At 40.9% G+C, this 12995-nt stretch overlaps 1 protein-coding gene across 2 annotated transcripts in view; it reads left to right on the top strand.

Annotated features, from left to right (window-relative positions):
* Window positions 1-6500: 6500 nt before the first annotated feature.
* GRM3 (glutamate receptor, metabotropic 3) overlaps window positions 6501-12995 on the top strand; it is a 200801-nt gene continuing 194306 nt past the window's right edge. For both annotated transcript variants that reach the window (XM_014534863.1, XM_014534862.1), the window contains exon 1: window positions 6501-7470. The gene's annotated coding sequence lies outside the window, so the exon portion shown is untranslated. The remainder of the gene's footprint in view (window positions 7471-12995) is intronic.

Genomic DNA, 12995 nt, shown 5'->3' with positions numbered 1-12995 from the left:
ATAACATTTAACATATGCTATTTCTAAAATGTACAATATAAATCTTTGCCAAAATCTCTGAGATTAAATTTATTAGTGGAAAGGCAAACCCAGTGGACATGCTTTTCCCTCTTCTGAACTCATTTAATATCTGTGCTCTGCATCATTTATTTAGACTAGAGGCATGAGTCTAGAGTGAAAGCCGTGATTTATTCTCCCACACATTATCTATATAAATTAACTCCTCCAACCAGTATCTGTGCCAAGAGACTTTAATTCCCTTATAAAGTTCATAACCTTCATCAGATCCTATTATCCCTGTCTAGCCCCACCTCCAAAAAAATTTTTTTATAAACCTAAAACTAAAAACAGTTTGCTTGTTATAAAAATACAAAATTTAGGTGAAACCCCTAGGAAGGGCTTCCAACCATTTAGTCTTTCATTCATCAGATGCCTATTGACAATACAACATATCCAGCAGTTTTAGGCACATGAAACTGATAAATAATAGCACATAAACCCATTCCCCTCATGAAGTGGGTGAACCAGATTAACAATTATGTGGGGAAGCACAAGACTTGGTTGGAAAGAGTGTAAGGAGGATTCTCCGAAAGGTCAGTGGCCTCTTAGGGGTACCTTGCCGAAGGCAGCAGCCCCTGCCTTGACTTTTCCAAACAAGTCCGAGTGCCTGGGAGTTTTGCTGGAATCTCTGTTTAATCTTTTGAACCTGACCTTGTAGAAGCATGTGTTTTCTCAGGATACTTACCCTGCTGATTGCATCTAGAGGCTAATTTTAGTTCAAGCTGTTGTTACAATAAAAGCCTAAAGAGGCAGGCAATCGGAGCTGTTTTTGTTCCTAAAGCCAAGCAGCCCCTTAGCGCTCTCTTTCACAGAAATGAGTGTCAGAGTAATCTATTCATCCATCTCTTAGGGTGGCTTGGTCAGCCCTGGCACCCTCATGAAGTGGGTGAACCAGATTAACAATTATGAACCAGGTTAATGAACCAGATTAACAATTCTAAACGCCTCCTATATAATTTTGGCAGCACATGCTAAATCCAGGTCTCAGTTTACTCAACTATAAAATGTAAATCAATATGATCTTTTAATCTTTAAAGGTTAATTCATTCATTCAATAAATGTCTACCTGCAAGTCTTTCCCCAACTCCCACCCCTCCGCACACATATCATTTCCATAAGTACCAGGATGTAACAGTAAACATAACAGCTATGGTGTCTAAAACTTCCAGTCAATGGAAAAGACAAATAAACAAGTATTTCAATTTCTTGGGCTGAGTATTTTCAAATAATGTACTAATTTTATTAAAATTTATTTTTATATTATATTTATTTTTATCAATATTGAAATTAATGATTGAAAATTCAACTTTTCCAAAGAATCCTTTGTGTGTGACAAGTATTTTAATAGTTGAATATTAAATTTTAGAACAAACCTTAATTCAGCTGTTAACTATACAATATGTGAGGGACATAGTAATTATTCAAGCATTATTCCTATTTATTTTCCCTTAAAAGAATCAGGGATAAAATGCCAAAGAATCAAAAGTACAGATGAGACTATTTATATACCTAACAAGTGAGTTTCATAAAGCACCACAAAAAACCATTGCATTCTTTATCACCATCGCACCTGCATAATCTTGCCTATGGGGCTTGTTCTTCTCTATCCTCTTGGATTTAATTCAAAGCCAGTGCCTTGACTTTCAGATTTTTCCCAGATAAAAATTCCTCCCTTCACTTTAGTACAAAAATAAACACCTCCCCCCAAAAAACCAAAACCCAAAAAAAGAAAAACAAAACACTGGACTCAGGTAGAATTAGTGCAGAGTAATAATCCAATTCCCAATGCTCATCGCACTGAAGATGCTCCTTTCCCCTGGGAAAGCAGTAGGAGAAAGGCCTGCAATAGGACCTGGCCTGCTCTTTTCTTTGCTCAGCCAGTTCCTCATCCTCATCTTCCCTCCACCTTAATCATCAGATGGAGCTTTTGATCCCTCAGAGCTAAAGAGGTCAGAGATAGAAGGTTAGAAGGGACAAGAAAAGTCCTATTTGACCAGTACTGATCTGGCATTGCTTTTTCCTGGCTTAGCAAGTATTCAAAGCTGACTTTTTAAATCCCAATTTAATCAGTTCTTTGAAGACCCTCAGACTCTGGGGATGTCTTGTTGGAGAATCTGACTTGATTTTGTTGTTATTGTTAATCCTCACCTGAGGATATTTTTTCTTTTTCTTTTTTTAAAAATATTTTTTATTGCTTTCAGAGAGGGAGGGAGAAGAGAGAGATAGAAACATCCTAATAATAAAAGCCTAATATGCTGTGTCCAGTCAGCCATTCAACCAATCAAAGCATAATATGCTAATGAAATGCTAAGGCCGCTCAACCTCTTGCTATGATGTGCACTGACCACCAGGGGGCAGACACTCTGACCGGTAGGTTAGCTTGCTACTGGGGTCCGGCCAATCAGGACAGAGTGAGACGGGTCAGGCACGCCCTGAAGCCCTTGTTCGGTCTCTCCCTGGCTGGCCAACCTCCCGTGTTCCTCCCGGGCCCCAGTTGTGCACTGGTGGGATCTCTCGGCCTGGCCTGCACCCTCTTGCAATCCAGGACCCCTCAAGGGATGTCGGAGAGCTGGTTTCAACCCAATCCCACAGGCCAGGCCAAGGGACCCCAGTGCTGCACGAATTCATGCACTGGGCTTCTAGTCAATGATAAGAGAGAATCATTGATTGGCTGCCTCCTGCCCATCCCACACTGGGGATCAAGCCCACAACCCAGGCATGTGCCCTGACGAGGAATCGAACCATAACCTCCTGGTTCATAGGTCGACACTCAACCACTGGGCAAACTGTCTACTGGAGATCCAAAGTTTCTCCACCAGAACCTTCTGCTTAGGATCTAAGAAAACATGTTCTGCTGTGTTCACTCTCCCATCACATAGTATCAAGGAAATGAAACCCTTTTATCTGTCATAGGTGGGAGTGCAGTCACACCAAGTCCAGCCTTCTTTTCTTTCAGCCCTCTGGGAGACCGATCAACACACAGCCTCTTGTATTTTATATTCTTCTGCTATGAATTAAAAAGCAGTCTATTGCATCACCCTAATTCCAGGGATATAGCAACGGTTTCGCTGAAGCAGCAGCATCCCTCACTAGAGTTCAAGTGAGGAAAAAGCATACACACTCCCATCTCCAACCTACCAACTTCCTTCCTCTGCCATCTTCTTGAACTTTAGCTCTTGTATGATCCATGTGGTTTAAAGATACTCCACTCAAGTCCAGCACAGAGTGTCTGGCAACTCTTGCTTTGGAATATGAAATAGTTGACACCTTTTGCCTTGAAGCTTCAATCAAAATTAAGACTAATATTTTTGTTTTCACATTGTGTAACAGTAAATAAAATCAAATTTTACAGATGATTCAAGGGGCAACATATTTAGAAAGGAATTGAAAAATAAATGAGGAATATCTATAAGCAAATTAAATATAAGTTGTAATATTTTATACATACATTATATATTTACATAGATATATGTATTAGGACTCCAGAATTGATTAGTCCCATCCAGGAAAAGGAGTTAGTTACACAGAGGAATTTAATAGTCACGTGGCAGATGGAGCAAGGGAAGGCTCAGGCAAGAGATATTGGCCAGATAATTAGAAGGTTCTGGTGACTATAATTTAATGATCAGACCTGAATTTTTGAAAAATAAAGTGTGCACTGTGAATACATCCACACAATAGATGTAAACCAGAACTGTCTCGGATAAACTGGATATTTGATCTCCCCACAAATAATAATAATAATAATAATAATAATAATAATAAAAACAGCACAATGTTTACTGATAGGAGAAACCAACAATGAAATTGATTTCTGGATTGAGCCAATGGGGATTTGCTCCAAAGGGAATACTAGTGAGAGTGCAGTCTGGATCAGAATAAGGATATAGAAGGCATTTCATTTGTAATTAATAATGACAGCACATTAACTCTCTGTTATTTCTGAATGAAAGATGGTATGCTTTATGGGCCATATTTAAAAGGTAGTATAGCAGCCCAGCTGGCATGGCTTAGTGGCTGAGCATCAACCTATGAACTAGGAGGTCACGGTTCTATTCCTGGTCAGGGCACATGCCTGGGTTGTAGGCTTGATGCCCAGTATGGGGCATGCAGGAGGCAGCCGAAAAATGATTCCCTCTCATCATTGATGTTTCTATTTCTCTCTCCCTCTCCCTCCCCTTCTGAAATCAATAAAAACATATTATTTTTTAAAGTAAAAGGTAGTATAACAAAAGTCAGGACATTAACTGTAGGGGGTCCTAAGAAGAAATATCATAGTCATTCAAATAAATACAGAAAGATTAGTAAAAAGTAATCAAAGTAATATAAAATATTAACTAGGAAGAGTGGTCTAGATATCCAAATACATGTGTTTGACTTGAAAAACCTTGATAAAGATAAACATGCTATGCCAGAGGTACTTAAAATAGGGGAGTAGAATTGTTTATAAATAGAGCCATTAGAATACTTGGGTGAAGTGGGGGGAAAGAGATGTCATTTCCTAATGGACATGCCAGTTAGCCAGATGTAGTCATTTAGTCCTATCCCCTGAGGCTCTAAAAATTTTGGAAAATAAAAAAAAATCTGAAAGCATGAATGTGTATACTAGTATACACACACACACACACACAACATACACACACCAACAATTTTACATTAAAGTTAAAGCTACGTTCCCAGTCAATGATGAATTTAAATTAAAAGGGAAGAGTTAAAGTAGGAAACTAATTGCTTTCAATTAAATATAACATAGGCTTAACAGTTAAAATATTAATAGAGACTAATAATCATAACTAGTATTTGCATGTTGTTTACAAGTACTTATTAATCCTAAAATAACTGAGGGGTGAGCAATTATTTGTCCCATTTTACAGATGATGAAACCGAGATATAGTGAGGTTAAGAAATTTGACCACAGTCACACGGCTAGGAAGTGATAGTAATTAAGGATTCAAATTCAGTCAAATGCTACAACCAGGCTACAAAGCCCCGTGTTCATCATTTCTTTGTACCTATGTGGCAGGGGGAAAAGGAAAGTGTTTCATAAAGCCAGATCTGATAACATATTGATTATTTGCTTCAGTATTTCAGCTTTTACACATCACCATCTTTAGTGTGTTAAAAAAAAAATAACAAAAACCCCACCTAGATGCAGGCTATGCCAATGCAGTTCAGTCTATACTATTTTGTGCAAACACAGCTACTTTCCTTTTTTAATGAGGTACAAATATCAACTCTCTTCTACTTCTCTCAATCTCAAGTGATTCTGATAAAGTTTTTGAAAAGCAAAATGGAATCTTCTGGAAGATTCTGAATGAAACCAAGAGCTGCTAACATGGCTTCATGCTGTATGAAGCCCTTGCAATGTGTAGGTCTTTAGCTTCTCCATTGCTGTGTCACTGCTCTTGGATGTACAGTTGCCTATTGGACAAACACTGCGAAAATTTTCTCTTATGAAAGTCCAATGTGTTTGTGGTAAGCATTACATGTTAGATAATAGTAATGAAATGCAAAGGACGAGCGATTTGGCTTTTATTTTGACATGACTATTGCATTCTAGGTAGAATAGTGTTGGAAGGCGGACTTTGCAATATTTAGAGTTTTACTACTTAGTAATATTTTAATTTTTAAAATACTCAAGTTCCTAGTTTTCATAGCATTCACAATGGAATAGCTGTATAAGTTCACGTGTCTTCTAAATATTGTTAGTTTCTAAAGGAACCAGTGGTAAAAATTATTTCTGTAGTTTACCTGTTTTGGCTAGGTTACAAAAGAGGCAATTGTTAAACAACTTAACATTAAATATTAAAAAATAAAGGTAGCATTAAAGAATGAAGTTGAATTGTCTCAGGCTACATATCACTCAGTCCCTGATTAACACAAAGTTAGTATATCAGGTTGGGAAATTTCATAAGTTTCAATTTTGAAATTAAATACAAGGTGTCTAAACATGGAAAGATGCCTGGAATGTTACCTTTAGGATTTAATCTGAAGCTCAGAGTCGATTCAAGCTATTTTCGTTTGCCTTTTTTTCTTTTGTGCCTACGTCACCGGTTTAAGGTTTTTATTTATTTAATTTTAAGAAGAAAGAAGGGGTTCTGTGGAGAACGTTGACTGGGATTGCTAACCACAAGGAGGACTAAAAAAGGACTCCTGTGTGTGGGGGGTCGCTGCACGGGGGCGGCGTGGCAGCATAGAGGGACAAGGAGGGAGACAATTCAGCACTCTCCTCTAATCTTATTCCACCCAAGAAATTTTGGAGAATGCGAAAAAAGCAGCAACCCAGCATTCTTCAAGGGGCGTGTCTTCCCTCCAGGGGCTGTCCAATCGAATTCCTTCAGAGGGAGCAATCCAGTGAAGATTGATGAGGGTTGCTAGGAAACGGGAGCGTCTCCGCCCGCCTGACCCAGAGATTGTTCTGCACAAGCCCTCTCCAGGGGCTTGCAATGTGCAGTTGAGCTGCGTGTGGGGCAGAGCTGCACACCGGCCTCCCAGGCTCTCTCGCTCCCCCTCCGCTCCCGCTCTCCCTTCCCCTCTCGCGTGCGGTGAGCCGGGTGCCAGGGGACCACGGGAGACCTTCTCCTGGGCTGACGGCGAGTACTCGCTCTCCTGCAGGCCGGGAGCTCGAGCAGAGCTTCAAAGTTAGAGCCGCAGATCTCCCGCCGCCCCACGCCCCTTCACCCCGCCCCTCCGACATCCCCAACCTTGGCGTGCACTGCCTAAGGATTTCAGAGGGAGGCGAAGGTCCGGCAAAACCTCTCCGGATTTCCATTCAACAGTCCTCTCGTCTAGGTACCCTAGCTCCCCGAAGACTCTGCAGATACACCCCTATAAGCGGGAGGGAGGAGCGGAGGGGGGAGGGGAGAGGAGAACCAGAGAGGGAGGAAAGGAGAGAATGCCAGGTCCCTGCCTCTGCCGGCAGTCCCAGTCAGATGCTGTGGCTTTAGCCCGGCCAAGGTGAAGGAAAGTTGCTTCCGCGCCTGGGAAGTGTGTTTGCCTGTAAAGAGGAGAGGGGCTCAGCTGGGAACTGTTCCCCCGCCCTCCCTGGAAGACCACTGGGTCTCCCCCTTTTCCCAACCTCCTTCGTCTCCTCCTCCCACCCTCCCTTTCCCCACTCCCCACTGACTGGGAGGCCTGGATGTGCTGCCACCGGGCAGTGGTCCAGCTCGCAGCCGGGAGGGGGCGGTGGCAGGGGCAGGGGGCACTGTGACGGGAAACGGCGCGCACAAGTTGGCCATCTCGGGGGCAGAAGAAGTTCTCCCTGGCATTTGGAAAGGACAAAGCCAGCAAGCTACCTCTTTTGTGTCGGATGAGGAGGACCAACCATGAGCCAGAGCCCGGGTGCAGGCTCAGCCACCGCCGCTGCCACCACGGTCAGCTCCAGTCCCTGCCAGGAGTTGTCAGTGCCAGGTAAGGGGTCCAGAGCAGGACGTGTCCCTCTGGAGGGCGCCCGGGGAGGGCGCCGCGTGGGGCAGGTGCAGCCGGGAAAGTTGAGGCAGAGCACAGACCGGTCCCTACAGTGTTGCAGGGGTGGGGAGGGTGGGGGGCAGAGGCCATGTGGGTGGGTGTGCGTGAGTGAGAGTTTGTGTGTGTGCGCGCACTTCTGTGTCTCCGGGCGGGAGGCAGCTTTGAGGGCATAGGATGCAGCCAAGATGAGCGAGGTGGAGGGACCACTGATGCTCGCAGACCCCCAGAGAGACCAGGCTCATCAGCCAACCACCGCCAGCCCTGTGCTGGGCTCAGGATACATTTCGATTTGGGGGTTCCTCAGGTTTTGTGCCCAGGAAACCCTGCGGTGACTGGCTGCCACACCGGCTGTTTCGTGTGGGTGTGGAGGTCGCCGGGCGAGGTGGGCAGCGGGTAGCGGGACTTGGTCCGTGTTGCAGCCGGGATGCACTCTGCAGGGAGAGGCGGCCAGCGGTTCGCTGTGCTGCAAACACTCTTGGAAATGATCCCTCACTCTATGCACTTTGCTCCCTTTGGCTTGAGTGAAAAATCGAAACGCCAAACTGAGAGCATCTATCTCTTCATCTCTCCTGTTCCATTTTCTTATCTGACAGTGAGATAACTCAGAGGTCGGGGGATTCGCGGTCTAGAAATAGACTATGTAATATATCCAAGAAGCTTGTTTCTTAAGGATTTCATTTAGATTTTCTTCTAGTTTCTTTCCTGGGTTAAAAAGCGTGGGAGATTCCCCAAGGCGTGACAGTTTTAGGTAGATATCTTAAGGGGACATGCCCCTGCCTTGTAAGTATCTTCAAGCATTGTATACATTTTGATAACAAATAACAAAACGGCACACTTCTAATAATCTGTGGCCAAGTGCTCAGCTAAATTGCTAATAAAATTTTTCTACTGTTATTTGAATAATGCTGTGTTTGACACATACTGGTGTAGTTACATGTATATTCAAAGTTGAGGTCAATGTGAGTTGAAGCTAGTGTGACTTAAAGACCTCAGCAATAGTTTAGTACTTTGAGTTTCTCTGCTTCAATTTATTTGTGCTAGCTGATCTTAGAACTGGTCAGTAGAGCTATATGGTGTTTCTTTGAGGAGAATAAAGCATTTATTGGTAGAGAAACATGGTTCAGTTCCCTACATTTAAGTCTGCTTTGGTTTATCTGATCACTTATTTTAAGGCTGCTACCTGAACTCTAATTGTTTGTGTAAATTTAATTAATATAGTTATAATGAGAACACTTAGATTGCCATTATGCTAAACTGTGGGTTATACAGCTCCTACCAAAGAGGTTTAGGCTATTACTTAATGATTCTATAGTGCTAGGCACCTTTTTTTTTTCTCAAAATAGGCCAGTGGAATTTAAACAGATTTTGGAAACTATTGTACACTAGACCTTAATAAAGTGATATTTCCCTTTCATAACGCCAGTATCTTGCATTTATAAAGATTTCTCACACCTGTAGGTTTTAGCTGTCCATCCTTTCAGGTTCTGATCATGCAGCAGAACTCTAAGGATATTTTGAATGATTCTGCCCTAACGCTTACTTGATTTCTATTCAGAATAGCACAGGTGCTCAGGATGGAAACTAAGGAGAAAAAGTCTCGAAACTTATTTTTCACAAATAAAAGAACAAAAATGCTAGAATATCTACATTCATTGGGCTAAACAAAAGGATAAATGGTAAGAATACCTTTTAGTATTGACAGTCTCCACTTCTCCTCCCCCCCCCCAAAAAAAGTTTGTATAAAATCTCTTGGTCTATGAGCTAGATCCTTACAAATGAAATCATTGAAAATTATGCCAACACAGGAATAGGATACACTTCAAGGGGGCGGGGGGGGGAGGCTTGGGGTTCATTGGGCTAAACAAAAGGATAAATGGTAAGAATACCTTTTAGTATTGACAGTCTCCACTTCTCCTCCCCCCCCCCAAAAAAAGTTTGTATAAAATCTCTTGGTCTATGAGCTAGATCCTTACAAATGAAATCATTGAAAATTATGCCAACACAGGAATAGGATACACTTCAAGGGGGGGGGGGGGGGAGGCTTGGGGGGTAGAGACCTCAATTTATATTGAATATTTTTCATAATTCAGGAATATGTGATTAGTAAATTGAGAAAATATGAGAAGCTACACAAACATAAAATATTATTAATAATGAAAATATTTTCAATGATCCACTCATTTGTGTATGATGGTCGTTTTAAAAATTGTGGTGTACACATGAAAAGAAATAATAAGTCAAATCATTTACCTCACAATGACCAAACATCAAAATCATCCCATCTCTAAATTTGTATTACTGCAATTAGAATTGGTGGGTTGAACAAATGAAAAGATAGGATAAAATTGAATTGTAATAAAATTTGATATTTTTATTGAATAAAAAAACGAGGATAAATGTCTAAAGGTCACCTGCCTCACTTCTCTACTTCAGGACAGGTGATCACCAGAGCTGCACAAGACTGAGGATGGTCTTCTTTTGAAAGATGTCCAGCAATAACATGTTTACAACTTCCCTGAATACCTTTTCCTCTTCCTTATTTCATGTCAAACTCTTTTCTTAAAATTAAACCATTTTCTCTTTCCTGTCCATTTCTCTAATAGGTATCAGTCACAAAATGTTGCAAGATTTTTTTCTCCAGGGTCCTACCTACCTCCTGCCAAACTGTGGTCATTGACCTGGGGATGAAAGGTTTCAATTTGTTGTCCTGTACTCCACATCATCCCAAGATACCATTAAACAACAGAAATGAAAATTAATACCTGAAAGCCAGGCAGACAGGATGCATTTATGCACATTGGAATGTGGCCAGAGTTCCAGGGTGAGAATTGTTTTCTCCAGGGGTCCCTCCCAAAAGTAAAGGAGTAGTGTTTACTCATGCTTCGCTATTTTACACTGTTTATTGTGCATTTTCATCTTTTCTGAGATGCTGCTAAAATGCATCCAATTCTACATTAGATAAATTGTTGAAATTGCTCCCTCGAAGTAGCATAAAATGACAGAAGATTTTCCACCAAGACTGAACACATAAAATGAGTACAATCATAGTAATCACACAGACGGTAGAAGCTATTAGGTCATTCTCCTCCTTCCACTTCTAATGTAGGCTTGGTCCCCATCGCATACTGCATTTTGGAGTACTTCAGTCCAGTCTGATTTTAAATGGCTCGAGTAATGTCTTTTTCCAGTGCATTTGAAAGACTATTTCACAGTCTAATAGTTCTCCCTATTAAGAACTTTGTTGTAATATTCAGCCTAATTATCCCTCTGTTCTATTTTGTCTTGATACTTATTCCCTATTATAACCCCTCTGGACCAGTACATTCTGTTGCCTGATTTAGAGTCTTCATCTCACATTTATTCATGATTTGCAGGATACAAAAGGCTTTATACAGTAATAGGGGAGAACACAAAGGTGACAGTTCTATATCTGAACATGCTTTCTAAACATTTAAGGCAAATCTTTCAGGTCATCTATAATATGTAAGATAACTTTTTAAAAAATATATTTTTATTGATTCCAGAGAGGAAGGGAGAGGGAGAGAGAGAGAGATAGAAACACCAATGATGAGAGAGAATCATTGATCAGCTGCCTCCTACACACCACACACTGGGGATTGAGCCCTCAGTCTGGGCATGTGCCCTGACCAGGAGTTGAACCATGACCTCCTGGTTCATAGGTCAATGCTCAACCACTGAGCCATGCCAGCCAGGCTGATTACATATTCTTAATAACTTGTGTTCCTAATGTAAGTGAGGAAATTTTCCATCTCTGACAGTAATGACCCATGTGAATATTGAGCTGATTCCTTCTAAGTAATGTTCTATGTGGATGCACATTTATGAGACATTTTCATTGCAAATTTAATATCAACAGAACCCTGTCAACACCCACACTACACGGGAATTCTGTGACATGCTGGTCTGATGCTCCACTGAGCCCCAGAAGCTGTTGTCATGTAAATTTCACTATTGAAATGAAAGTGATTTCCATAATTAATCGGATGTGCTAGGCATATAGTGGTGTGTGTAGTTTAGATGTATACATTAACACAATATAGTAATTCTGTTAGAATACAGTAGCCCCTTCATACTAAAACAATGTTAAAAGCCAGCAGAAGTAAGCTTGAATTCATCACTGTACTATATCATGAAAAGTAAGTTTGAATCATGTATATATCAATATGGAATAAGTTTTGATTTATATGGAGGTACCATATGTGAAGGTGAGTTTAAAAATAGAAAAATCCAAAATAACCACAAGAGAGAAACAGGTTTTCACTTCATTCACTTAAAATCTCGTTCTAAGATGTCTATGCGTAGGCTTCTGTTAAGAGTCTTAAGGAAATATCTTGGTAGACTCACCATCCCACTCAGTTGTTTCTTCAAGCCCCAGCCATTGAAATGTAAGTTAAGCTAGTCAGTAGAGGAGTAAATGATATAAATCAGGAAATAAGTTCCTAGGTTACACTTGGCAAGTCCAGAAAATATAAGACTCAGAGTAAAGTGAATCAGCAGCTAAAAATACTTTTCCACTGCTTGGTGAGCATTAGACTGCACGTAGAAACATTTATGTAGATTAAATTAAGGAAACAGTTAAAAAAAAAAGTGGCATTCTAAAACTGAATATGTCTTTAAGAGAATAAAATTAGACTGCATGGAATAAATAATTTTTAAACCAACGTTTTTTATAGTACCATTCATGGCATAGTGGTGAGTACCCTCAAAATGATTTTCCTTAGAAACAAAGGGGAAATCAATTTTCTTGGTGTAGGGAAAGTAGGCCATTAATGTACTTGTGACTTCTCCCTCGGACTGAGGCATTCTAAGAAGTCCGTGTCTACACGGACTATAATACTTCCTCACCAAGTGAGTAATCTTTTTATGGAACTGAAAATTGTACACTGTACTTTAAGAATGGACAGAAAAATAAACTGGGAAAACATTCAGGTATAATTGTAGACTAAAACATCATATTTGAAAATAAAACCACATAAAGAGAAGGTATCTCCACAGAAAGCCCAAGACAGCTGTCATTTTTACTTGCCTGTCTAGCACCACACACACACACACCCTACCCACATACACACACATTTGAGTAAATTCACTTGAAAGAGTATAGATATACACCAAACAAAAAATTTCAAAACCATGACACTAGACACATAGTTTGAAAAACATTACCACCTATAGATGTAGCATGGGATTATTAAAAGTATAATAATTTAAAGACACTCCCCTAAAAAAAAAAATTACCTTCAGAAAGAAAAAGTAGCTAATAAGGAAGCAATCAGTCAGTAAATCCTATATAATAAAACCCTAATATGCAAATCAACCCAACAGTGGAATGACCAGCGGAAGGAACGGTCGCTATGATGCACACTGACCACCAGGGAGCAGACGCTCAACACAGGAGCATCTGCCCTGTGAGAGGGCGGCGATCGGGGCGGGGCCGGCCAGTGGGCGGC

The sequence above is a fragment of the Myotis brandtii genome, unplaced genomic scaffold (assembly GCF_000412655.1).
Source record: "Myotis brandtii unplaced genomic scaffold, ASM41265v1 scaffold1332, whole genome shotgun sequence".
Classification (NCBI taxonomy): Eukaryota; Metazoa; Chordata; class Mammalia; order Chiroptera; family Vespertilionidae; genus Myotis; species Myotis brandtii.
Note: the sequence above shows the minus strand (reverse complement) of the source record. Positions and strands in the feature narration are given on the sequence as shown.